Genomic DNA, 27,719 nt, shown 5'->3' with positions numbered 1-27,719 from the left:
AATAAAATAAACTAGCTTAAGCAGGAAAGTTTATTGGTACATGTAACTAGAAGTCCTAGACAGTATATGCCTTCAGACCTAAGGAAGAGGCCTGCTGCCTGGGGCTCACACTGTCTAGAGCCCCCACATACAGAGGCACAAAAAAGTTAATTTATTAAGAAATACATGAGTGCCTCTGTCACTCAGGATGTGGCACTTAGAACTGGCAAATGCAATCCTCAATGCTAAACATCCACTCTCTTGACTAGTGCTACTCAGGACCCTGGGAAATGTTTCTCCTTATCTCTCGCCCTGTGTCCTCAAAATAAAAAAAATCACTGTTTCCAAATGTTGTACTACTGTGACTTTGGAGACAGACCCTGCTTCCAACTGTTGGGAGGACCTAAATGCTTAGGGTGAAAGAAATGACAAATTACCTCTTCAAATTCTTCCTCTTGGATAGAACAAATGCAATAGACTCTTGCATAAGGAAGTATCTTTCTAGAAGTGCTGAGCATCTATCATCTTGCTTCTCTTTGGTTTCCAAACTGTGGTTCTAGAGAAATAACTCACATTACTCTTAAATGTGTAAATTTGAAGATATAGCTATAATATGCTCAAGGTATAATACCAATTCTTTACATTGGTCACTAGGTCCTCATGTAGCACCAAAATTAAGAATAATACTATCATGAAAATATAATAAGATTAAATTGTAACATTAAATTTTCAAGTGATCAAATTTTAAACAGATTTATTTAAATAATTTTATTTCAATTTTTCTATTCATTAATTATAATCTGTAGTTCATCTGAATATTGATAATTTCAAATATTTTAGACTAGAAGATAAATGACATTTCTAAAAATATAGAACATTTAATCTTTCAAATGTTTGCAACTGTTTTAATTTATATTTTTGATGAAATATATTTAAATTAGGCATATTTTGAATATAATGTTTTTAAAATATTTTAGATTATTACTGTGACTAGAACAAAAATTAAGTGAATATCTTCATTATAAATAATAAAATTAGTGATTTTGCTGGAATGAAAGCAATGAAACTAAATTTTATAGAATTATGACTCACATTACTTTATATTATCATTCATCCAAAAATGCTAACACATAACACCCAGACATGCATAATCCTTATTAAATCTAATCATTGTTTATATTTTGTTAACTTACAGTCATGTAAAAACCATAGCTTTACAATTTTTATTTATATTTTCAATTTTGTTGTCATGGAAGGTTTATTTACCAAAGCAGGGGTATAGAACATATTTCATTTAACAGCTTATTACCTTAATTTAAAACTCAATATTTAAAAATAAGACCTCCATTCATGCCCTTATCCAGACTCTACACCTGTCAGGGGAGGGCCTGGTCCTGGCTTGTATGTACATGGCCTCACTCATGGCTGGATCCAGCGATCCCATGACATTGTCCAGGTAGGATGGCTGCCATATCCCAGCCCAGCAACCCTAGGAGGAAGCAGGCTTCATTCCCCCAATGCTCATTAGTCCTGCTTGTATCCCATGCTTATCCCCAGGCTAATCACAGCACTCAGGGAATCTGGGGCCATGACCTGACCAGCAGCATTTTGTGCCCACCTTGTGTCTGGGAGCCGGTAGGGGCACATGGAGTAGAGAAGAGGCAGTTCTCTAAAGAAAGGATGGTGGCAGTTAACAAAATTAAATCCATCATATTGAAACCTATGGCAGCTTCTTAATTATGCAAATTTTGTACCTTTTAATCTTACTGATCTCTTATTTTCTGTTGGTTTTTTGTGTTTTTTTTTTAGGTAGACAATACTATAAAATGCAAACAATGTTAGGCCTGTCTCCTGCTTTACAATATTTATGATTACATTTCTTTTGCTTTCCTTATTAGACTGTCTTAAACTCTCCAAACACTGTTAAATGGTGGCGACGGCAAACATCTAAATCTTATTCCTAGCTTGAGTTGGATTTGCCTTTAGTATTTCATATTAAACATCATTCATGGTGATGTTGGCTTAATATAGATACTCTGCATCATTTCCATGTGAGGTTATTTCCAGAGCTACGTGGCCAGGTCTCCCTGGCAAGGGGAACCTGAGTCCACACCAATGTGGGCACTGCCATTGTAGACACACAATACTCCAAGACAAGGAAACCCTTCCACTTGGTTCAACAAACTTATAAACTCAAAGAGTTACTGCCAGTTGTGTGACTCTGCATGATTGAATCGCTGCTTTCTTTCTCCAAGCCTAAGACAATCCAGAAGTCTGTCCAAACGTCAAATGGTGGTCATAAATTTTATCTTCTATTTTTTGGTTCCTTTGTTATTTTTAGTGGGGGGATGGTGGAAGTTTACAGTGGGCACATAAATAATCTTTTAGGGTTTTTCAAGAGAGGGTCCATCAGATTTAAGAGTTATGGCCCATGTTTTATGCATTTTTGCATTTTTATTTCACAACAAGAAAAAAAGTTAAACATAAAATGTGCATACCAACGGGGTAAAAAGTCATTACTGCTAGTCAGGAGAACCACTGATGAGAAATGGCTTTGTGAGTCACAGCCAAATAAGATCAATAAGTAAACCCTGATGAGGCAGGGATAGTATATATTTTATTCACGATTGTATCACAGAGACTGGCACATAGTAAGTGCTCAATAAATATTTGATGAGTCGAATTGATTCAAAGATGTATAAAAAAATTTCCTGAAATTAAGTCATTGGAAAATGGAGATTGCAGAATTCAGGTTATGGTATAATTTTAAGGGAGGAAATTAATATTTATTTGGGGCTTGGTGGAAAGTAATGCTTACAATGCTAGGAATTTTCTCTGATTTAATTCCACAACCACTATAAGTAGCAGGGGTTATCATAACATTCTTGGTTTTGCTATTATTACATTTTCAGTCTGTCATGGTGTTCAGGGAGGTAAAGAAACCTGTACAAGGTCATAGAGCTGGACTTCAAATCTCGCTCTGTGTCACTCTATTCAAGGACACTACCTTCTACAACACAGAATATAAGGTTCGCATTTATCCCTGCCCCTCTTACGCTCTTTCGACATCCTGTTAATTTCGTTCTAGGACTTGTTGCAATTCATAATTACCTTGCTTATTTGTTAATGATCTGATTCCCTTGAGAGATGCAGGTGCTTTGAGAGTAGGAAATTTTTCCAGCTTGTTCATAGCCATATCCAAGTACTTTGAACATAGTAGGTTCTTAGTAAATATTTACTGAATGCAATGAATAAATGAATAGACTCAAGTGCTTTTTATGATACTAAAGGAAGGTTAACCTAAGAGATCTGCTATGGTGTGAATGTTTATGTCCCTCCAAAATTCACATGTTGAAACCTAATCCGCAGTATGAGGGTAACTGGAGGTGGGTCCTTTGGAAGGTGATTAGAATGAGATTAGTGTCCTTAAAAACAGGCCCCAGAGAGCTCCCTCACTCCTTCCTCCATGTGAGGACACAGCAAGAAGATGACTGTCTATGAACCAAAAGGCAAACCCTCATCTGATGCTGAATCTGCCAGCACCTTGATCTTGGACATCCCAGGCTCCAGAACTGTGAGAAATAAACTTCTGTTGTTTACAAGCCACCCAATCTGTAGTAATTTGTTATAGCAGCGTAACTGAGGCAAGATCTTACAAAGGGTCCCTGAGCAATGAAGACAACTAGCAGCCCAGAATTTAAAAGTTTATGGCTACTTTGTTTCAAACTCATTCTCTTTCCTTAAAACACTCCTCCTAGCGTTTTCAATCATGATGCTATTCTTACACAAGCTATGTGGTGCTCAAACTATTAATAACTTCTCTTTCAAATATTTCACACTAAATTATGTGTATTTTTTCTAGCATTACAAGCACACAAGTAATATAAAAAAAAGTCACCAACTCCATTATTCAGTATCCAAAGCAAAATCTGACCCAAAAAACATAAAAGATCTTAGATTCGAGTAAAAGTGTTGTTTACACCAGTTAGTTCAGCTGTCTTAAGGGCCTAGAACTAGAGACTTTACAGTGGTAACTTTGGGGAACACCCTTGCTTGCTTCTGTGGTAGCTACAGAGTACAGCCAGCCAACCATCTTGCAAATAAATACATTTCCTTAGTCATTATGAACACTACACAAAAGAAATCAAATAGATTAGAACAAATGTCTTTTCATTATTGAATAAACAACTCAAGGTTCATCGTCTACTCATAATATTAATAGTCATTTGAAAAAGTATTTACTGGAAGTGTTCAATGGCATAATAAATGCTTTGATATACTGTGATAAAAATCAGCATAAAAACTGTATATACACTTCAACAACAGGGAATTAGTTAAGGAAACACTGGTCGGTCTACATGGAACTGTACACAGACAATAAAAATCATGTTTTAGAAGAATATTTAAGAAGTAGGGAAATGCGTTCACAGTTCATCTTTGTATCAGTCATGGTCCCGCCAGGAACAGATAGCTCTAACAGGTGACTGAGAAGAGTGACTATTTGAAAAGGTGCAGGCAGGGATAAGGAACCCAAGGAGAGATGGTGAAGCCCCCCAGGGCTAGCAACATGGGAGTCCTTACCACTCTTAGGCCTGAAAGAGCAGAGAGGAAGCAACTATTTTTTTTTTTTTTTTTTTTTTTTTTTTGAGACAGAGTCTCGCTTTGTTGTCCAGGCTAGAGTGAGTGCCGTGGCGTCAGCCTAGCTCACAGCAACCTCAAACTCCTGGGCTTGAGTGATCCTTCTGCCTCAGCCTCCCGAGTAGCTGGGACTACAGGCATGCGCCACCATGCCCGGCTAATTTTTTTATATATATATCAGTTGGCCAATTAATTTCTTTCTATTTATAGTAGAGACGGGGTCTCGCTCTTGCTCAGGCTGGTTTTGAACTCCTGACCTTGAGCAATCCGCCCGCCTCGGCCTCCCAAGAGCTAGGATTACAGGCGTGAGCCACAGCGCCCGGCCAGGAAGCAACTATTGAGCAAAACACAGTAACACCTGTAGCTATAAAAGACCGCACGGCAGGAGCTGTGGACTTGGTGGAATGATGCCTCTTCCAACCCACGGCCTGGCAAGGAGGCATCTGGGAAACAAATGCTTCAGTCAGTCTGTCTTCCCACCACGGGATGGCCTATCAGTGCCTTCTTCTGGCAGCATCCATCCCAGAGGGCAAGGGAGCCCTTAGAGGTCAGCCTCCCAGAGCACAGCTGGACGGAGGAGGGCGGAGCGTGGATCTGGAGGAGCAAATGGAGAACACTCCACCTAACACTAAGTGGAAAGCACAGTATTACAATGTAATCCTGAATTTGCAAATATACGCATGATGTCACAGGTCAGGTTCCCTAGCAAAGAGATTGGGAGATTTATGTGCAGGTGTGTCAGGATGCGCTCTCGGAAATAGTACTGGGAGCGGGGAGGCAGGACCGTCAGAGGGAGAGGGGAACTGTGACGCGGTTGCAGCAGGGGCCTTGGTGACGCCCACATGGAGCGCTGGAGCTGGGATGGCCCTTCAGAGCTGTCACAATCGAGGCAAGGAGGCTGGGCTTGAGTAGCCCCCCCAACCACAGATTACTGGATGCAGGCTTCCCTGTGAGGCCAGGGGCGACGCCCGGATAGCACCATTAGCAGCTACGCTCCAGGCACTGGGTGGGTATGTTATCCTAAATGGGCAGGGAGGTTCATCACAACATCCCCCAAGATATCAGTTAACCATGGCTGACTCTGCATGGCAAGTTATGGATATTTTTTCCTTTTTTTTTTTTTTAATACTTTTGTATTGTTCCAAATGTTCTAAAAGAAATATTGTATGTTGAGATACAGAGCAATTCAGATGTCACAGAGAGACTTAGTGGCTTAAATGAATTGGAATGTGTTGGCCTGTCCTACAAGAGTCCAGACAAGCAGTCCACAGCTGGTGTGACAGCTGAACAACCATCAGGGATACTTTGTCCTTCTGTCTGGTTTCTCTGCCACCCTTGATAATGTGGCTTCCATCTCACGGTTCCAGATGGCTGCTCTAGTTCCTGCCTTCACATCCATATTCCAGCAGGGAGGGGGAAGAGAACAGTGGAGGGCACTTTCCCTTCAAGGGCACAACCCGGTTAGGCCCTAAGGGCTCTTCCCTCGTGAATGGGATTCAGGCCCTATGAAAGAGGCTTCATGCAGCATTGTCCTTCTACTTCCCACCTCCATGTGAGCACACAGCATTCTCCCCTCCAGAGGATGCAGGAATGAGATGTCATCTTGGAACCAGGGAGCAGGCCTCACCAGACAACTGGACCTGCCAACACCTTCGTCTCGGACTTCTGAGCCTCCAGAACCGTGAGAAAGTAAATTTCTGCTCTTTATAAATTACCTAGTCTCAGGAATTTAATGAACTAGGAAAATGAATCAAGGTACTTAAATGAATAGAGCATTTGGGATCCCATTAGGTTTACAGAAAGTTTGAATGAACTACTTTGGGTCCCTTGCTAATCAATGCTTGATTAATAACTGCCTGTGTGCGTGCCTGAATTTTGCCTGAATCCTGTTTTTGTTACTACCTGGTAGCTAGTTTGTGAGAGAGTGGCTAAGCACACCACCTTCAACCTCGCTGATAGCTATTATTATTCATCAAAAAGAACCTAAGAGTTATGCATATTTAGCTTCCGAGATCAGACGAGATCGGGCGGGCGCGTTCAGGATGGTGTGGCCGTAGACAAGTTATGCATATTTAAAGTGGCTTAGACTCAATTTGCAACACATACTCTGCTAACCAAATCCTGCGGATATCAAAAGAGAGGATATGATTCTTATGTTTCCAGAATAATCTATTTATTCTGAATTTAGAGGAATATTTTTCTATCATACTTTTAGGCATTTATTAATTTCTACATTTGAAAATTCTACCCTTCCACTCCACTTTAGCAATTCATTCATTATAATAAACCTGCAGTAAGTACCAGCCAATCAATGTTTTTCATCAAGAGTTAGCAGACTCTAGCCTGTAGGCCAAATCTGCCTGCCATCTTTTATATTGCCCACAAGCTAAGGGTGGTTTTTATATATTTAAATAGTTAGAAAAAAATCAAAAGAATAATATTATTCATGGCATGGGAAAATTATGTGAAATTTAGATTTCAATGTCCATATATGAAGTTTTATTGAACACAGCTTCATTTATTTGTTTACATAGCATCTTTGGCTGTGTTGGGGCTACAACAGCAGATTTAAGTAGTTTCAACAGATTTTTGAAGTCCATGAATCCTAAACTATTTGCTATGTGGTCGTTTACAGAAAAAAAGTTTGACAACTGTTTTCTTGATGATAGGGATATACCATTGAATACATCAGTACATAGGCCCAATTCTTACGGAGCATAGATTTTGGAGGGAGACAGACAATAAGCAAATAAATACAAATATCTCCAATGGTAGTTAAGTGCTATGGTGAAAATAAGAGTGAAGTGAAAGGAAGTTGCACCAGCCAAGTGGTGGATCTGAATGAAGAAGACGGCCATGTGCAGATGGGTAAGAACATGCCAGGTGAGGTCCCTCAGGGGACTCCCCAAGCTAGGAGTATAAAAGACACAGCACCAGAAGGAAGACAGGCTGGGAGATCAGACCATCTTCCTCCAGAAGAGGTAGCAACAAATCTGCAAAACCCTCTCTCTCCTCCCACTTTTCATCTCTAAAGTATCTGAGAAAAGCTGTAACTGAGTGGAAATCAGGTCGGGTAACATGTAAATCTCATACTATACAAGGTTCATGAGCCACAATTCGTAGGTACAGGAGCAAGAGAGTCCTGAAGTTCAGTTTCAGCGACTCAGCAGCAGACAGCTCCTACTCCGGGTGTGGGAGCCACGTTTGTCTCCACACCCATTCCCTGTCAGACCTCAGCCAGCCTGCTCCACAATGTGGGGACAAGGAACTTCAACCCAGGCCATCACTTCTGTTGCTACAAATGTGTTCACGAATAAAGCACGTGATCACACCAACCAACTTCAACCTTAAAAGCTTTGCTTAACGCACCCAATTTTTGTGTTATCTGCAAGTATATATGTGTGTGTGTGTTTAAATATTAAACCATATTTAATGACCATGGTTAGAGGGAATATGAATTTTTAAAACCAATATTCCAATTAGCACAGGCAAAGAAAGCCACTGCTTTTTAAAGAAAAACAAGCCTCTCGAAAGAGGAGAAAGAAATGTAATTAGAAATGTATTAAGGACCAAAAAGCTGTTTTTAACTCGTTTCCTAAGAAACCAAAAATAGAACTGACAAGTACAACTTCCAAAGCAGCTTAGATCTACTTACTCTATTATTAAAGTTTCCAGTACAAAATTTTTAGAATCACTAGTGAAAAAAGATCTCACATGGAATAATATTAAGTTCTTCTAGTTAATTTTGTTTGTAATGCTTCTACTAGTGAAAATTAACCTTCATGAGCAAAGAAAATGCCAGGGTTTCTCTCAAACAGGTTAGTAATATATTTAGCAACCAACATCACATTGTAATTCTTATATAACCACAAATGACACCAAGATAGTCTGCTAAATTTGTAGACATAATAGCTTTCTGGCAGTTAAATTTACTTAATAAAAAGACATAAATTTGATCATCAGGAATTAAAACTCTTAGTAGACAGTAACAGCTCCTTCCTTGACAACATTCCCTATTCCAGTGGTTATCTTCCGTGCTGGGAGGAAACGTGTGACTGCAAACTGAGCTCCTGTATTTCTTCATGTTTAAGGCCCTTGGGGGCAGTTTCATGAGATGGAAAGGGTCCCTATTTGGGGCTGGACAGCAGACATGAAGGACACAGCCATTCCCCAACAAAGCAGCTCTGGGGGCAGAGGCTGCACGAGGTTAACCGTGAGAGGGACTCCCACTCGGAGGGCCAAGCGGGGATCACACACACAGAGCGCACGTGCCCAGGGGCAGCTCTGAGAGCATGCAACACGTAGCCCTCCGAACCGTCTTGCCGGCCCCCCCCCCATAACCAGCTGCTCCAGTAAACGACGGAAGTGACTCTGGAGTTTGTACCTGTGACTGACCTGAATGGGGCTGCACCTCACAGGGCAGCGAGGTGGTGGCTGTGTCAGGCAGGAATTACTGAGACCTGCAGCGGGTCTGCAGGACAGCAAATTAGGACTCTAGGAGACCCTCCCCCAACCTTTGCCTGTATAACTGTGTTCCGTGCAAGGAGTTCCAGGACCTCAGACGATAAGGTCAAGAGACCAAGAGTACAAAGCATATCCTCCTTCCTTTTGCCTATCCAAATCCTAATCTTTCCTTCTCACATTCCCTGTTATGAAACCGTATCACAGTCCCTGCCCTTCAAGACTCTTCTGTCTAGCTGGAGATACGAACACGCTTCCTACCACCTAAGAGATTGTGTCTCTTCTGTGATTGAAAACTGTTTTAATAAACACTTTTGTAACAGGATTTGGGGATAAAACTTTTCTGATTGCCTAGAATTGGCAGCCAATTATCATTAGGTGTCACCAAATTCTTGGGTACAAATATACAATTAGACAGGGGAAAAAAAGGCCTAATGTTCTATAGATCAGTACAGCTAACACAAATCTATTGTACATTTAAAATAGCTAGAAGACAATAATTGGAATCTTCCTAGCATAAAGACAAATATGTACGGTGATGGATATCCCAATTACCCTGATTTGATCTTTATGCTTTTCAGCAGTCCCCAACCTTTCTGGCACCAAGGACCAGTTTCATGGAAAACAATTTTTCCACGGATGGGGGTACGGGGGCAGGGGAGACGGAGCTCAGGCAGTGACGCGAGTGATGGGGGTTGGGGGGAGCTCTGTGGCCCAGTTCCTAACAGGCCACAGCCCAGGTACCAGTCCATGGTCCAGGGGCTGCAGACCACTGCTTTATATGAATGTATCAAATTATCACATAAACCCTAAAAATATGTATATCTTATTATGTATCAATTTAAAAAACAGAAAAGTATCACCAAATTCTAACAGGTACCATGAACAGCTGGAACCAGATTCCTCCTTGGGGGCTTCTTAGGAGGCCAGTGAGCAGCTGCACCTTTCCTAGGCTTTAAAGGAGTATGAGGAGGGGGAGCCTTGTAAGTTCCGTGTTCTTGGGGAATACATGACCTCACTTAGCAGTGAACACAATTTACATAATTCTAAAAATATAAAAACTGATTGCTGATGCATTTACCCAAAGGTCATGTATAACCATACGAGGGAAATGAGGGAAGGAAAGAATAGTATAAGTAGTATAAGAGAGTTATATCTTTATCTACCATAATAGAAAGTCAATAGATTCACCTAGCATAATAGAAAGTCATTAGATAATATCTAAAGCTAATGATTCAAGAGATACCAGTAATTTTGAAACTGGGACGAATATCCAAAGAAATCACTAAACAGTTGTTGAAGACTAGGATGGACCAAGTTGAAGAGGGTGTGGTTGGTGTTTTTTGATATGTGACTTATTATTACTTTTTTTTAAAAGAGAGACAGAGTCTTGTTATGTTGCCCAGGCTGAACTCTAATTCCTGGGCTCAAACGATCCTCCCACCTCAGTCTTCCAAGTAGCTGGAACTACAGGTGCACACCACTGTGCCTTGTGACTATTTGACTCTTTTTTTTTTTATTTCAGCATATTATGGGGGTATAAATGTTAAGGTTACGTATATTGCCCATGCCCCCCCTCTTTAAACATGCAAGTATTATTTAAAAAACAAAACTTAGAGAAATAGAATACAATGTTTTGTTTTAGGGGAAAAAACACAATTTTTGTAGACCTTTCATGTGTGCTGTTGGTAAAAAAAAAAAAAGTCTAGAATAACATGGATATGGCTGGTAGCTAGTCTTAAATCAAATTCCTATAGGTTGAGGAGTGTTATTGAGTATTTTGAATAAAGGAGAGGATTTCTATCAGTAATGTCCATAGATTAGAAACTGAAGTCCAGGGGGACTGCGGGGAGGCTCTCATGGGTGTGCTCCAAATGTCACAGAAGCAAATAAAAACCAGATAGACCTAACAAAGAAGAATAACACACAGGGTCACAAAAACTCACGAATGCACTGGCCATTTGGTGCTGGCACAAATGGTGCTACCCATGTTAACTGGCCCTGGAAGATTCACAGCTGAAATATATACTGGAGACATTAAAAAAAAAAAAAATTAACATCTGCTAAATAGCTTCCATCTGGGGGGAATAAGAAGTAAGTGTAACATACTCTGGAAAGAATACCATCTAGACTGGTTTAGGTTGAAAAATTCTTCTGCAACATTCCTAATTAGCTCCTCAGGCAGCAAAACCAACCTTTACAAATCCCAACAAGTTTACAGGAATGGAAACTGATGCCAAAAAGAAAGCTTTGGCTCATCTGACCAGTGTTTCACCTCACCCTGGTTGTCCATATTTATATGCCACTGAGGTGGAAGCACACACTGAAAATTTTCCCTTTGTCATCCTCAGCTATCCAGAAAATGACAATACTTAAAAGTTTATTTCTGATGGTTACAGATACAAACTATATTATCTATAATAATATATCCTCTACAGTACTAGTGTTTTATCATCCATTTTACATTTTTCCAAGAGATACTTTATATTCATTTTCACAGCTCTTTATTAAATTTATTATTTCTTAGTTTAATTCAATGATTACTACCATATCTATTTTTAAATAACTCAGCAGATATATAACAATTAACTCTACTATACCTGTCTAAATATTATCCTAGCAATGTATCTAAATTTATATTAATAACACTTCCCTTGGTGACATCCAATTACTTTTTATGGTTTCTAACTCACCATTTATATGTTGCTTTTTTCCTTTATTGGACACTCTGATGTAGCAGTTCGACACAGTGGTCTTGTCTGGGGAATGTTTGATGGAGCCCATGGGAATAGTGGACATTTTGACAAAATAGTTTTGAGAAATGTACATTGAAAAATATAGATCTAATTTTTGTTACAAATTGCAGTAATAATTGGGGTGGGGAAATGGGATGAAGTTCTAGAATGGCATGGGGCCCAGAAACAGGATGAGGATTCCTGTCTTGCATATTAAATGGCAGTTCTTAAAAGTTGACTTGTTATTTGACTATTCCAGATTCAAATGTATCAGCACAGACTGACAAAAGATTATATAGCCATTAATCGCCAAATTTCTTTAGATATCTCCTACCCACCTCTCTTCCTACTGGATTATTCTTTATGGCAGTATGGAGTATTTTAAATAAAATTATGGACAGCATAACATTTCACCAAAATACTCCAATATACAGCTCTAAAAAATTAAGGACATTTTGCTGCATAACCTTCAAGGAGGTGTCTGGTGTCCTTATTTCCTTATCATACCTAACAAATTTAACACTAATTCTTTAATGTTCTTTAATACCCAGGCCATATTCCAATGCCCCCAATAGTTCCTCCTCCAACTGTCTTTTACAGCTAGGTTTACCCAATATGAAAAAAAAAAAAAATCAGTGTCTATACAGTATTTGTGACACAAATATAGAAAATATAACAACTGTGAAATCTGCCATGGGTGGTATTATGCTATTCCCTCATTTTCCTATGTATTTAAAATATTATTTCCAAAAAATTTGCATCCATTACATCTTTATAAATGTCTATAAATGTATAAGAGGATGGAAGTTTCTAGAGTATGCTACTGGGCCCTGTCCTGTTCAACATTGTCATCAATTATTTAGACAGAATCATACAGAAATCATGATTATCAAAGTTCTCAGTTGATGAGCTGGGAGAAATAATGAATGTGTTACATAACTGAATCAAGATCCAAAAATATTTTGAGAAAATGAAATAACAAGGACTGGTGAGGAAATGAGTGGTGATACACTGGATGTCTTTTTATGTTCTGTAAGAGCTGGAAGCCAAAGGTCACAGGTTGACAGATGCAGTAATGAGGAAGGGTCTTATGGATTACCGTCTAGCACTTGTGATGGCTGGATCAAACATATTTGATTTTTTTTAATGTTTTTAAAATTTTTTTTTAAAGCAATTTTTTTAAAAAAGGGTTACAGCTCTTTTAGAATTTGTGTAGCAGGTTTTCTAGTTTTTACTGGAAAACCCCTCATGAAAAACATTTTAAAATTAAAATAAATAAAATTTAAAATAGGCTCCCTTACCAAGAGGGCCCACTGCCCTCCCAGCCTGTGAGCTGCACGTGTCTGCTCTGTCAGATGAGCATTATCAGGGCTTCAGGGTGGTAAGTGTGAAACCAGGGGATGGGAGAGGGGGTGGTATGGATGGTGGGTGTACAAAAGCCAAATTGCTGTAGAATGTTGATATAAGTTTCCATTTTGATGGGAAAACTTCAAGATGAGTAAGTAGTAAGGTAGCCTAACCCTCTTGCTGGTGGGAGGGTAAAACACCTATTCAGGAGTCCAATTCAGGCACTGGGTCCAGCCCCCCAGGCAGAGATTACCTAGTCTTGTGTTTGACAGATTTCTCAAGACAGAAGTGTCGGCCAAACCGTAGATGCAGATGTGATTTGACCAACAGAACAAAGTCACTGTATCAAAATGGAGATCACCATGGCATTGACAAGGGAAGCAGGAGGATCTCAGTGTCCAAGAAGGGTAAAGTCCTTTACACAGCTCCCAAGACTTTTCTGGATCAAATCCTCCCCGTCTTGCTTCATTCTGTACACATATTCTTCTGTGTTCACCCATCCACCCACCTCAAGTCCTTGAAGGCAGAGACTATATTACTCGTCTTTGTATTCACGGTTCCCAGCACTGCCTGACACATAGTAGATACTTTGTAAACATTTGTGGAATGGATGAATGCTTGCCCGGGGGATACAGGTAATAATCAGATGCAGCAGCTCACACTGTATCAGAGACTTGGCAGAGCCTCTGGTGCTCTCGAGGCACCACCATGGCCAAGGTGAGCATCCCCACCTTGGTCTCCTTCACTGGCCGACCAGGCAGCACAACGTCAACAGTTGAGGCTGCACCTAGATAAGCACAATAAGAATGGGACACTACTGGACCCACAGATCAGGCCCTAACATTGCTGGATGATTGCCTACACTGGAATGTAAACCTTCGAACTTCTAACAGAGTGTCTAGTGAGAATGTTTGGTGGTACTAAGGTGTTTTCTGCAACAAGTCAGGCTGGGTGGCTCTGACTCAATGTGTTCGCTGGGTTCCTAGCACTTTTAAAGAGAAAATTCTCTGCAAAATGGCCAGTAATTGTTGCTGAATAGGCCCTGGATATCCTGCAGAAGAGGTAGGAGGCGGCCCACGGAAAGGCAAGTGCAGGGGCTCTGCCGCCCCACGTCTCCTCTCCAGCCTGGGGCACTGTGGTCGGATCAGATCAGCCTGTGAACCACTTTATGACAGAGGGGGCATGGTGCTACCTGGCATTCATTGTCTTCAAGTGTTTCCTCCGCCTCAAGTCTTAGAGAACTTTGGTTGTCTCTAAACTGTGTGTGCGAGACAGAGAAGGTAGGGGTTGAGAGAGAGAAAAAAAAAGATGCTAGATGACTTCTCAGGTCCCTTCTGGATCTAAAATGTTGAGATGATTGTTCTGAAAGCACTAACAATGGATTTCCAGCTTTGGAATCTGTGACTAGCAGTATTCAAAACATATTCATGATTGCAGGAAGTAAGGCAGAGGATCCCTAAGTGGAGATACAAAACTAAAAAGGAAAGTGCGAGTGAAATATATAAACTTCAAATCATTAGAAAGGCAATACCACTTAAGCCACCTAGTCCGTACAGTGTCTCTAAGATGGTCAATTGGAAAGTAAGGCTCTTTGCTACAAGAGGCACTTAAAAAGGACATATAGTCCCAAACACTCCAGGTTTTCATTTATATAGATTAATTTTTCTTAACTTCTCTTTAATCCACATATATTTTCAGTTTATATTGCCCTTTAGCCAATCGTCTTATTTTATTTCTTTCCTTCAGTCTTTCTTGCACCCCTAAACATCAATGCAGTTGCCTACCAAGTGTTTCTGCCTCTGGTTCATCCTGCATGTTCCACTAATGACTCCTCCCAAATCATCGTTACCCTGCCCCCAGCTCAAAGCATTCTTCAGCGGCACCCTGGTGCACAAGGAATTAAGTCAAAACTCATAAGCCTGGCGGTTAAGTCCTCACTAATCCGGCTCTGGCTCGCTTTTATAATCTTACACAAGAAGTCAAGCTCCACGTAGTCTGGACCACTCCCCAGTCCCGTGTGCACCCCTGGCTCACTCCTGGGAGCTGCGCTGTGGCCCATGCCATCTCTTCTGTTACGGAGCACCCCCCTTCCCTCTCCTCTGAATATCCAAATTCCACCCACCCCACAAAGGGCATAGGTTTTATTTCCTTAGATTGTAATCTCCTCAAGATCAAGGACTTTATATATTTTTTAAAAAATTTCCTAAAGTGCCTAGCACAATGCTTCCCATGGTAGGTGCTTAATAAATAATCAGTAATCAATGAACAATTCCAAACATTTATGAACCACTTTTGAACATTTATGAACCATTTATGAACCATTGTCTGAAATTACTTTTGTCTGAAAACATTCCCAAACTTCAGGATTTTCTCTCTAGCTTCATAATGCTATGAATGAGTTAGTTTCTCAATTAAAAAATACTGCAGTCCTCAAGGGTGGCCACTGCTGATTATAATAGAGCGTCTCCGAGACAGATCCTGGCAAACAATCCCCTCTTGTAGCATTTAATCAGAATGAGTCACTTTAAACTAGACAAGAGAGCATTATATTCCAGAAATTGCCTCTTTGCAATGTGATTGAAAAGGAAAAACTCATTGACTTTAGGCATGCTAAACCAAACGCATAAACTCATAAATTAGAGATGAGACTTCCATATGGGCATGGGTATAGTCTTACCACGTGCCATTTGGGTGGTCAATTTCCTCACTACTCAGAATATGATCCACAGACAAGCAAACTCCACACTGCTTGGGAGTGTGTTAGAAATTCAGAACATCAAGCGCCACTTCAAACTTACTCAGTGAAAATTCTGCCTTTTAACAAAATCCCTGGGTGATTTGAAAAGCCATGACAAACCCAAACTGAGCACACTGACTACACAGAAGGAATTTTTTGATGTAGGTGCCAGTGAGTATATGATTTTTATCCTTTCAAAATAGCCTTTACCAATTTGATTGAACACAAATTGGCAGGCCCTGCTCCCAGGGATTTTGGTTCAGTGTTCTGGGTGGGACCCAAGAACCTGCATTTGGAACAAACTTCCTTCCAGGTGAGGCTGACGGTGCTGCTGCTGGTCTAGGAACCACAGGACTGGTACACCATTTAAACATAACAGGCTTCGGCCAGGCGCAGTGACTCACACCTGTAATCCTAGCTCTCTGGGAGGCCGAGGCGGGTGGATTGCTCAAGGTCAGGAGTTCGAAACCAGCCTAAGAGCAAGACCCCCATCTCTACTATAAATAGAAATTAATTGGACAACTAATATATATAGAAAAAATTAGCCGGGCATGGTGGCACATGCCTGCAGTCCCAGCTACTTGGGAGGCTGAGGCAGAAGGATTGCTTGAGCCCAGTAGTTTGAGGTTGCTGTGAACAAGGCTGAAGCCAGGGCACTCTAGCCCGGGCAACAGAGTGAGACTCTGTCTCAAAAAATGAAAATTTAAAAAAAAAAATTAAAAAATAACAGACTTCATATTTGGGGAATTTTGCTGCAAGTGCACTCCTAATAGGAAAATACCGAGCTAGTAAAAAGGGAAGAGAGGAAAAGAAGTGGCAGCAAATGTTTATGTTACAAGAAGGTAGCTGTTAACACTCCTTTGTACACAATGGGGTAAAAATAGCTGACAGAATTACTATAGCTACAGCTGTATTGCCCCAGAGACTTTCTCTACTGCGTTATTCATAAAGGCAGACCCATCTTATAGAAAGTCTGTTTCAACATTGAGACTTTTCAGAAACAATAAACATCAGAAACTTATCCCATTTGTTAAACACTATGAGATAAAACACAAATTTGAGATGGATTTGAAAATGACTCTCTGAGGCCTGAATTTGGATTTGGTCCAGCAATGAGACAAAAATATAAGTGTTTATATGGCTATGAAACAAGAAGAAAAGGAGAGCTGGGAAATGTTGAAAATATTGTAAATTTTTAAATTTTTTTTAAAAAAATCCCCAGTTTCTTTTTTAAAACAAAGACTCTCGAAATTATAAATAATATATAAAAACCAAAGAGCTCCACCTAGAGTTTGAAAAAAGGGTATTCTTATTATTTATACACACACACGAATAAAAAAGCACTATTTACCCATATGACATCTATATTCTTTTCATTAATATTGACAACATATATTTTTACATGATCTGTATGAAAGGGAAAACTTGCTAAAGTGTGAAATACTGTTAATGTAAAAGAAAACTGAATTTTTATAGCACTGTAACCTATTTTTCTTCTTAAAATTTGGCAATTATGTTTGTCACTGTGAATGATTATTTTAAGGCAAATTATTAAAAAGCTGGGATAGTGTTTAAAGCACGGTGGAGAAGAGAGCTTATAACATTGATTCAGAAGACGCAGGTCTTACCTGAACTTGCTGTAGCTTCTTGAGCAGCTCCTCTTCTAGTCCTGAGTTTTCTCATCAATAGGGCTTAGACAAGATCAGTGGTTCTCAGACCCATCTGCACATGGGAAACGCCTGGGAGCACTGGAAATAACTGGATGCCTGGGTTTGAGCCCCAGAGATTCTGATTTAGTTTTTTTGCAGGGGGGAGGGTTTGCAACCTAGTTGCCTTAGAAAAGTCCCTACATGATTCTAATGTGCAGATTGGCCGCACCAGACTGGATGACCTCCAAACTCTTTTACCCTTAAGTGTCTGCTGCTGCAGTTCAGTGTTCCTCAAGCTTTCCTACAGACCAGAGTCACCTGGAGGGCTTGTTAAATCATAGATTCCTGGAGCCTACCCCCAGGGCTTCGGATTTAGTAGGTCCAAGGTAGAGGTGGAGCCCAAGAGTATGCGTTTCTAACAAGTTGCCAGGTAATGCTTATGCTACTGATCCAGGGTCATAACTTTGAGAATCATTGTTCTAGGTGATTTTAAAATTATATTTTCCAATTTCCCAAATTATTTTTACTCTCCTTTATCAAAGCACAGTAGGATGTGGCTAATTAGTCTCTCTGACTCCAATCTGTCTTCCTCCAGATCTTTGCCCACACTACCAACACAGTTAATAACCTAACCCACAAACCCTATAGTGTCACTCACTGGCCTGAAACTTTTCATTGACTCCCTATTGCTAACAGAAGAAAGGACACATTAACACGACATACAAGGCTTTTCACAGTTTCACCCCAATCCGCCCCAGCTCAATTTCCAATAGTCCATGTCATCCACCTGTGTTCCAGTCACTTGTCCCCAAACACACAACAAAGGCTCCTTCAGCTCAGTGCCTTTGTACCTATTCTCTTCTCCTGGAATGTCCACATTCCACCTTCTCTTTCTTTTTTTATTTTTTTTTTTTTGAGACAGAGTCTCACCTTGTTGCCCAGGCTAGAGTGAGTGCCGTGGCGTCAGCCTAGCTCACAGCAACCTCAAACTCCTGGGCTCAAGTGATCCTACTGTCTCAGCCTCCCAAGTAGCTTGGGACTACAGGCATGCGGCACCATGCCCGGCTAATTTTTTCTATATATGTATTAGTTGGCCAATTAATTTCTTTCTATTTATAGTAGAGACGGGGTCTCACTCTTGCTCAGGCTGGTTTCGAACTCCTGACCTTGAGCAATCTGCCCGCTTCTGCCTCCCAGAGTGCTAGAATTACAGGCGTGAGCCACCGCGCCCGGCCACCACCTTCTCTTTATGACATCCTTGTCGCCACTCATTCTGTGCCAGGAACTATGCCAGGCATTGGGAATTCAAGGAAGAATGGGACAATTCCTGCCTTTAAGGATCTTATAGTCTTGAGAAGTGTGGTAGGCACTGCAAAATGGCAAACCCGACACCAGTCTTAACACTGTCCCCTCCCTCCCCCCCCTTACCTTACCTGTGGCCAGAAACTCTAATCACTGCTAGGGACGACCAATGGCACACACAAGTGCTGCAAGTTCTGGGCAAGAGTTTGCTTTCCAGATAAAAAGGAACAGAGCCAGAGCCATCCTTTCCTCCAGCCTTGAGTGCGGGCGCAATGCTGAAAGCTGAGGCAGCCACTTTGCCACCACGAGGGAAAGGACAAGAGACTCCTAAAGTGGATGGTCAGCTGAGCAAGCACCAACAGCTACTAACCTCCAGGCTCCTTTATATTTGAGAAGAACAAACCACCATTTGTTGTAGCCACTTATTCACAGATTTTCTGTTATTTTACAGCTGAAAGCCATTTGTTTACAGATTTTCTCTGAGGGTGGAGGTAGGGGATACTAAGCAAGTAGTGCTTTCACGGCAGCTGTGCTAAGTGACAGGCGCAAGCAGAGCATGCAGTGAGAGGCTGTGACAGGGAAGCAACCGTCAGCGAGGCCTGAAGAATGAGGCATCCACTCCAGGCAGAGGGAAGAGCTCCTGAGAAAGTCCTAGGGGAGGAAGAGCGCTGTGTAGAAGAAGGACTGAAAAGCCAATGTGAGAAGAGCAGCGAAGAAGCCAGGAGAGGCAGGGCCGGTCTCCTCCCCCAGCACTTGCTTCCCAAACGCTGCCCTTGCACTTTCCATCGTGTGCCAGGCTCACCTGTTTTCCTCTTTCACCCCAGTGAGACTGTTTGGACTGTTCACAATACCCTTAATCATCTTTGTGCCCCCCAGCACGTAACAGAGGGACACGGAAAAACATAATAAATATTTGCTGAATGAAAAAATTCTCACAATAAAATATCTCAACTATTAAAAAAGCATCCTAAAAAGTCATAATCCAATAAGGGAGCTGATGTACGACTATGTTTGAGGCCCGGTCTGCAATCGAGTCCCACTACTGCCCAGGTACGTCATACTGACATGACTGAATGGGAGGCCTTTTCCAATAGGAACTTACTAGGGTTAAAACAGGTAATCTCATGTGAGGAGTATTTCTTGATTTTGAGTATTTTTTTAAATCATGGGGAGCTTGACTTTGGCAGCCCACAGTACCTGCCACAGATGAAGGTCCAACCAGGAGTGGTTTTATTGTAAACTATGACATAACCCTGGGAGAACATCAAACCAAAGATTTAGTTAGCTGACTCTTGCTAACTTGAAGTAAAAAAGTTGCATTGTGCATCAAAATATTATCTATATTTGTTTTCAAACATGTTTATGGGTGATTTTATTTAATTTCCATTTCTTAATTTTTTTTATAATCAGCTTGATTCACTTAAATTACCTAATCAATACGATTTTTTTATTTACAAAAATAAAGAGATCAAAACTTCCTCAGTCACAAATGGCCGAGCATGGTGACTCAAATCTATAATCCTAGCACTCTGGGAGACTGAGGTGGGAGGATCATTTGAGGTCAGGAGTTCAAGACCAGCCTGAGCAAGAGCAAGAACCCATCTCTACTAAAAATAGAAAAAATTAGCCCAGCATGGTGGTGCATACCTGTAGTCCCAGCTACTTGGGAGGCTGAGACAGGAGGATCGCTTGAGCCCAGGAGTTTGAGGTTGCTATGAGCTAGGCTGATGCCATGGCACTCTAGCCCAGGCAACAGAGCAAGACTCTGTCCCAGAAAAAACAAAAACAAAAGCTTCCTCAGCCACAAGTTCTTAGTTTACTCAGTAGTTTTTGAAAAATGCTTCATAATTTCTATAATTAAAAGTGAATCCGGCCGGGCGCAGTGGCTCATGCCTGTAATCCTAGCACTCAGGGAGGATGAGGCGGGAGGATTGCTCAAGGTCAGGAGTTCAAAACCAGCCTAACCAAGAGTGAGACCCCATCTCTACTAAAAATAGAAAGAAATTAATTGGCCAACTAAAAATATAGGAAACATTAGCCAGGCATGGTGGCGCATGCCTGTAGTCCCAGCTACTCGGGAGGCTGACGCAGAAGGATTGCTTGAGCCCAGGAGTTTGAGGTTGCTGTGAGCGACCTTTTCACACCTCACATCAGTGGCATGGAAGGAGAGGGCGACAGGGAGCAGTCTTTCATGGGTTAGAATTGCGGGCACGTGGTGGTAATAAAAAGCAGACCAACTTTTCATTGGTTTTCCTGCCGTTTTCAGGTTCTAGACACACAATGCACCCCTAATGCCTGCACTGGGCAGACGGCCCACCGCCCCGCTGGGTGCACAGCTGCTGGGTTTCCTCTGCCCAGAGCGCTCTTCCTGACTCTGCACTGGCAGCCTCCTCTTCACCATGTCTCTCTCGGCTCAGGGGGCACTTCCATGGAAAGCCTTTCCCCGATCATCCCATCTGGAGTGGGAAAACCACGACACTCTTCCACAAGACCCTATTTATTTCCTTCAGGTCCCTTACCACTATCTGAAAAGATCTAGTTTATTCCTTGTTTGTTTATTGTGGGTCTCCCCACACTAGAAATTAAACCTTTTCTCTTGGTCACTGCTGAATCCCAGCACCTGAAACAGTGCCTGGCACACATAACAGGTACCAGATAAATAACTGTTAATAAATGAACAAGATATATATGTGTACAAGGATGCTCACTGCAATAAGATTCATAATAGCAAAAAACCATAAAAAGCTGAATGTCCAGTAAGAGATGAATGATTAAATAAATTATGATTTGTCAATAAATCAGAATACAGTGATTTAAAATAACATTTACTGCCATGAAAAGATACCCACAATATACAACATTATGAAATTTTTAAAAGTTGCAGAATAGTATATATGTCATGATACCATCTTTATAAATGATAGAGATATATGTAACTATATGGGTATGTATAGTTGTAAGGTTTGTTAGAGAATTATACTATATGTTTTTAAATACATATACATGTTTTTATATGCATAGGAAAAATGCGTAGGACTGGCATTAAGAGAACTGGAAGGACTTACATCTTTTACTACATATAATTCCATATTATTTAAATTTTTAGAACAATCATGTAAACTTTTTATAAATTAAAAAAATTATTATACTCATTCTGTTGTGGGCAGACTAAAATAGGTTTTAAGCTTTTGGAAAATTTGAGATATCTTTAAAAAAAAATTTTATGCTCACATTTTTATATTATAGGTGAACTTTAAGATTATATAAAAAAATAAAATTAATAGGAAACATTTGACTTGAACTACATTTCAGACCAAAGGGACCTAACAGATACACAGAACATTCTAAGAGCAACAGAATACACATTTTTCTCAAGTGCACAGAGAACTTTCTCCAGGATACGTCATATATTAGGCTACAAAACAAGTCTGAACAAATTTATGAGAACTGAGATCATATCAAGTATCTTTTCTGATCACAATGCTATATAACAGGAGAAATTAATAACAGGAGAAATCTTGGAAAATCACAAATATGTGGAAATTAACATGCTGCTAAACAACCAATGGGTCAAAGAAGAAACCAAAGGGAAGTTGAAAACTATCTTGAGACAAACAAAATGAAAACACAACATACCAAAACTTTTGGGATGCAGCAAAAGTAACTGTAAGAGGGAAATTTATAGCAATAAATGCCTATTTCAAAAAAGACAAAAGATCGAAAATAAACAACCTAACATTACACCTTAAGGAACCAGAAAATGAAAAACAAACTAAGCCCAAAGTTAACAAAAGGAAGGAAATGACAAAGATCAGAACAAAAATAAATAAAATGGAGACTAGAAAAACAATAGGAAAAAAATCAATGAAACCAAGAGTTGGTTTTTTGAAAAGATAAACAAAATTGACAAACTCTTAGTTAGATTAAGGAAAAAGAGAGAAAGACTCAAATAAATAAAATGAAAGGAGGAGACATTACAATTGATACCACCGAAATACAAAGAATCCTAAGAATTACTGTGAACAATTATTAATATACACCAATACATTGGATGACCTAGAAGAAATGGATAAATTCCTAGACACATCTAATCTACCAACACTGAATCAAGAAAAAAATAGAAATTCTGAACAGACCAGTAATGAGTAACAAGTCTGAATTAATAATAAAAAGTTGCCCATCAAAGAAAAGCCCAGGATCTGATGACTCACTGCTGAATTCTACCAAAGATTCATAAAGGACTAATACCAATCTTTCTCAAACTCTTCCAAAAAATTGAAGAAGAGAGAGAATACTTGTGAACTTTTTTATGAGCTAGGCCTTGATACCAAAGCAAGGTAAGGACATAACAAGAAAAGAAAATTGCAGGCCAATACCCCTATGAGTACAGATTCAAATATCCACAACAAAATACTTGCAAACCAAATTCAACAGCACATTATAAGGATCATTCACCATGATCAAGTGGGATTTATCCCAGGGATGCAAAGTTAGTTTAACATACACAAATTTATAAATGGAATACACCACATTAACAGAATGAAGGACAAAAGATGCATTATAATCTCATTAGACGCAGAAAAAGCATTTGATAAAATTCATCAAGCACACAGCTAACATTATACTCGACAGTGAAAAGTTGAGATCTTTTCCTCTAAGATCAGGAACAAGACGAGGATGCCCACTCTCACCACGTCTATTCAAGATAGTACTAAAGGTCCTTGTGAGAGCAATTAGGCAAGAGAAAGAAATAAAAGGGATCAAAATAGGAAAGGAAAAAGTTAAATTGTCACTATTTGCTGATGACAAAATCCTAAAGATGCCACCAAAAAAACTGTTAGAATTGATAAACAAATAGTTTAAGTTGCAGGATACAAAACCAACACACAGAATTCAGTAGCATTCCTATGCATTAACAACAAACTATCTGAAAAAATTATAAAGAAAAAACAATCCCATTTACAACACCTACCAAAAAATTAAATACTTAGAAATAAATGTATCCAATGAGGTGAAAGACGTATACACTAAAAAATATAAAATTCTGATGAAAGAAATTGAAGAAGACACAAATAAATAAAAAGATATTCTATGCCCATGGACTGGAAGAATTAATATTGTTAAGATGTCTATATTAGCCAAAGTGATCTACAGATTCAATGCAATCTCTATCAAAATTTCAATATAATTTTTCACAGAAATAGAAAAAGCAATCCTAAAATTCATATGGAACCACAAAAAAACCTGAGTAGCCAAGGCCATCCTGAGCAAAAAGAACAAATCTAGAGGCATCATCACACTACATGATTTTAAACTATATTACAAAGCTGTTATGCTGGCATGGTATTAGCATAAAAATAGAAATGTCAACCAACAGAACAGAATAGAGAGCCCAGAAATAAACCCACACATTTAGTCAACTGATTTTCAACAAAGGTACCAAGAACACACATGGAGAAAAGGCAGTCTTTTCCAATAAAAACTGGGAAAACTGGACATCCACATGCCAAAGAATGAAATTAGACCTTTATCTCATACCATATACAAAAATCAACTCAAAATGGATTAAAGACTTAAATGTAAGACCTGAAACTGGTAAAATAAAATAAAATACTAGAAGGCCAGTAATTCCTGCCTGTAATTCTAGCACTTTGGAAGGCAAAGCAAGAGGGTCACTTGAGGCCAAGACCAGCCTGGGCAACAAAACAAGACCCTATCTCTACATCTCTATGCCTGCAGTCCCAGCTACTCAGGAGGCTGAGGATCACTTGAGTCCAGGAGTTTGAGGTTGCACTCCAGCCCAGGCAACAGAGTGAGACTCTGGAAAAACTATATAACATTGATCTGAGCAATAATTTTGTGGATTTGACCCCAAAACTCAGGCAACAAAAACAAAAATATACCAATGAAATTTCATCAAACTATTAATAAAAAGCTTCTGCACAGCAAAGGAAACAACAGAGTGAAGAGACAAGCTACAGATTGGGTGAAAATGAACTGTCAAGTCATAAAAAGACACGGAGGAACTTTAAAGGCACGTTTCTAAGTTAAGTCAATCTGAAAAGGCTACATATTGCATGATTCCAACTATATAACATTCTGGAAAAGGCAAAACTATGGAGACGATAAAAAGCATCAGTGGTTGCCAGAGGTTAGTGAAGAGGGAAGGAGGGATGAATAGGCAGAGCATATAGGATTTTTAGGGCAATGGAACTGTTCTGCATCATACTGTAATGGTGGAAGCATGTCATTACACATTTGTCAAAGCCAGTAGAACATCAAGAGTGTAACCTCAAGAGTGAACCATAAAATAAACTATGGGTTTCAGTTAACAATGCATCAATACCGACGCATCAATTATAACAAACGTACCATATAATGTTAATAATAGGGAAAACTGGGGGATGTGGTTGGGGGCAGGTATGAGGGAATATATGAAAACTCTCTGTACTTTCCACTCAATTTTTCTATAAACCTAAACCTGCTCTAAAAATTAGTCTTATCAATTTTTTAAAAAGTAATTAGTACCGCATTATGTATTTATTTTATTAAATATGACTCTTACTAAATGCACATATGTAAAATGTAAATGGTAATGCAAAAAAAAAGTATGCATTTAAGTCATCTTAATATAGATGTATTCTATTCCAAAAGAAAAATAAATCACAGTATTTGAAGTTTAAAACCTCGTGTTAGAACTACAACTCTACTATAGATATTTTTCATGTTTCTAGATTCCTATTAATATATATTAACTAGGCTAACCTAAATATTTTTTCTAAAATTACAGCTCCTCAATTAATTTGGTTCCTCTGAAAAATATCAAGTCTTCTATATTTCAATAGAATATCCAATGGAACATTTCTTAATAACTCCATCTATTTATATCAGAAGGACCTTGATGAATAAGATAAATTTTAGCAAAGTACTTTGAGATTCTCAGATGAAAAAGCTAGGAAAAACTAGCAACTCTGGTTACACAGAAATTCATGCCACTAATGGTCTGCCAGAGAAAAGTTATTTTTATAAATTAATATTAAACAATATTAAACAACTTTGAATCTGACACCATCTAATTGTTCACAAAATCCATTGCTTCACGCCAATCTGCTAATACTTTAACAGCTGGAAATTCAAAAAAATGGCATTTCAAAATTGAAGCAGCATGCTATTCAAATTTCATATTTCATATAATGTCACATATTTGTGAAAGAAGTAAATACAACTATATTGGTGAATATGCCTACTTTAATTCTAATTCTCAAACTGTGAACACATTTTAAGTGCACATACATGGGCCACTCTATGCAGAACCACAGAATCTTAGCTGGACAGGACCTCGGGGTTCACCTACTCTTACACACCATCCAGTGAGTGGGACCTTCCATAGTATCCTTGACTTGTCTGATATCTACACAGGTGGCAGCAAACTTTTTATGTAAAGGGCCAGAGAATAAATAATTTAGGTTTTGTGGCCATCCAGTGTCTGTTGCAACAACTCAACTCTGCCCTTGTACCACGAAAGCACTTATAAACAAAATGTAAATAAATGGGTGTGGCTGTGCTCTAATTAAATTTCATTACGAAACATGCAGTAGGCCAGATCTGGCCCACAGGCCATAGGCTTCCAATCCCTGATCTAGACTATTCCTTGTTACTGATAAAATTCCACCATTAGATACATTAGATGACTTTACGAGAAAATTCATTGTCAGGGTGAGCTGAAATATGCAAATTCACCCATTGCTGCAACCAAAATTGTTGCTTTCTGGAACAACAGAGAACATCTACCTTTTCCCATGTATCAGCCTTTCAAATACTTTCAGTAAACTATCATGGTTCCCTCAAGTATTCTTTTCTCCAGCTAAATAACCCCAATGCCTTCAAGCATTCCTTATATTATGACATAGTTTTCCAGCCCATGTAACCATTTGATCATCATCTTGTCTAAATACTCTAGTCCATTAACAATCCTTTGAAGTGCAGAAGACAGATCCATGACATATGGTTTTCAAAATATGTAGCAACCAAGATGTAATTTTAATTTTAGGATTTGGCTTACTTTCTCCAAATACAAATGTGTTTTGTTTTACAAGATTACCATTAAGTCTTTAAGAAAAATATATTTTGTGAGGATTTATTCAAAGGCTTATGCCCAGTGTCATGACTCAATACGTTAACTTAAAATGATGACTAAGAATAGAAAATATTCTTAATTCTGAAAAAACAAAAACAAAGTAAGTTTAATAAAACAACAGATTCAAAACAGTTCCTATGCACCAAAAAATGTTGGCAGAACTCACCTCTACAATTGGAAACATATAGTACAATTTGCAAAAAAAAAAAAGCCATCAGTCATTCTTTCTGAGAAAATAAAACGCAGAAGAGGAAGAAAACACACACATCCACAATGTGTCCTCAGGGGCTGCTGGCTTGGTATCAAGAATGGAGCAGGGAAGGCCACTACAACTGCAGCCAGGCCATCTCCAAATGATGGTCCCTGTTGTATTCCACATTTTCATAACGTGAGAAGAAACCAAGCCTGTGTTTTTAAAGACAATTTAACTCTTATTTCTGCACTTTATTGTCATGGCATTTTTCCAAAAAAGTTTTCTTTTTTTTTTTAAATAACTATAAGAAAATGAGGCATTATTTTTATAGCTACAAATGTGCCACATTTAGTCTGACCTTACAACCTATTTCTGTAACATCTCTTGCCGTGGTTTAATTTTTTGATAATTCAGTTCCTTAAACGGTATATTGCACTAAAGGAATAAATTCACTCTTTAAGCTTAATTTACATTCTCCAGTGTCTTCCTCCTGCTTGTTTATCATTATATGAGCTGTCCCTGGACAATCCCATCCATGTAG

The 27,719-nt window shown here is 39.3% G+C and overlaps 1 protein-coding gene, 1 long non-coding RNA gene and 1 other non-coding gene across 4 annotated transcripts in view; 2 read left to right on the top strand and 1 right to left on the bottom strand.

The window, feature by feature from the left end:
- Positions 1-27,719, bottom strand: part of ACYP2 (acylphosphatase 2) — a 163,092-nt gene that overhangs the window by 111,200 nt on the left and 24,173 nt on the right. The gene's annotated exons all lie outside the window — the stretch shown is intronic.
- On the top strand, positions 5,471-7,378 carry LOC105878418 (uncharacterized). Its single transcript, XR_012918560.1, has 3 exons — positions 5,471-5,623; positions 6,143-6,306; positions 7,253-7,378. It is a non-coding gene; the product is annotated as an uncharacterized LOC105878418 (long non-coding RNA).
- On the top strand, positions 12,999-13,060 carry LOC142870335 (U7 small nuclear RNA). The gene has a single exon (XR_012918749.1). It is a non-coding gene; the product is annotated as a U7 small nuclear RNA (small nuclear RNA).

Source organism: Microcebus murinus, chromosome 3 (genome assembly GCF_040939455.1).
Source record: "Microcebus murinus isolate Inina chromosome 3, M.murinus_Inina_mat1.0, whole genome shotgun sequence".
NCBI classification, from domain to species: domain Eukaryota; kingdom Metazoa; phylum Chordata; class Mammalia; order Primates; family Cheirogaleidae; genus Microcebus; species Microcebus murinus.
Note: the sequence above shows the minus strand (reverse complement) of the source record. Positions and strands in the feature narration are given on the sequence as shown.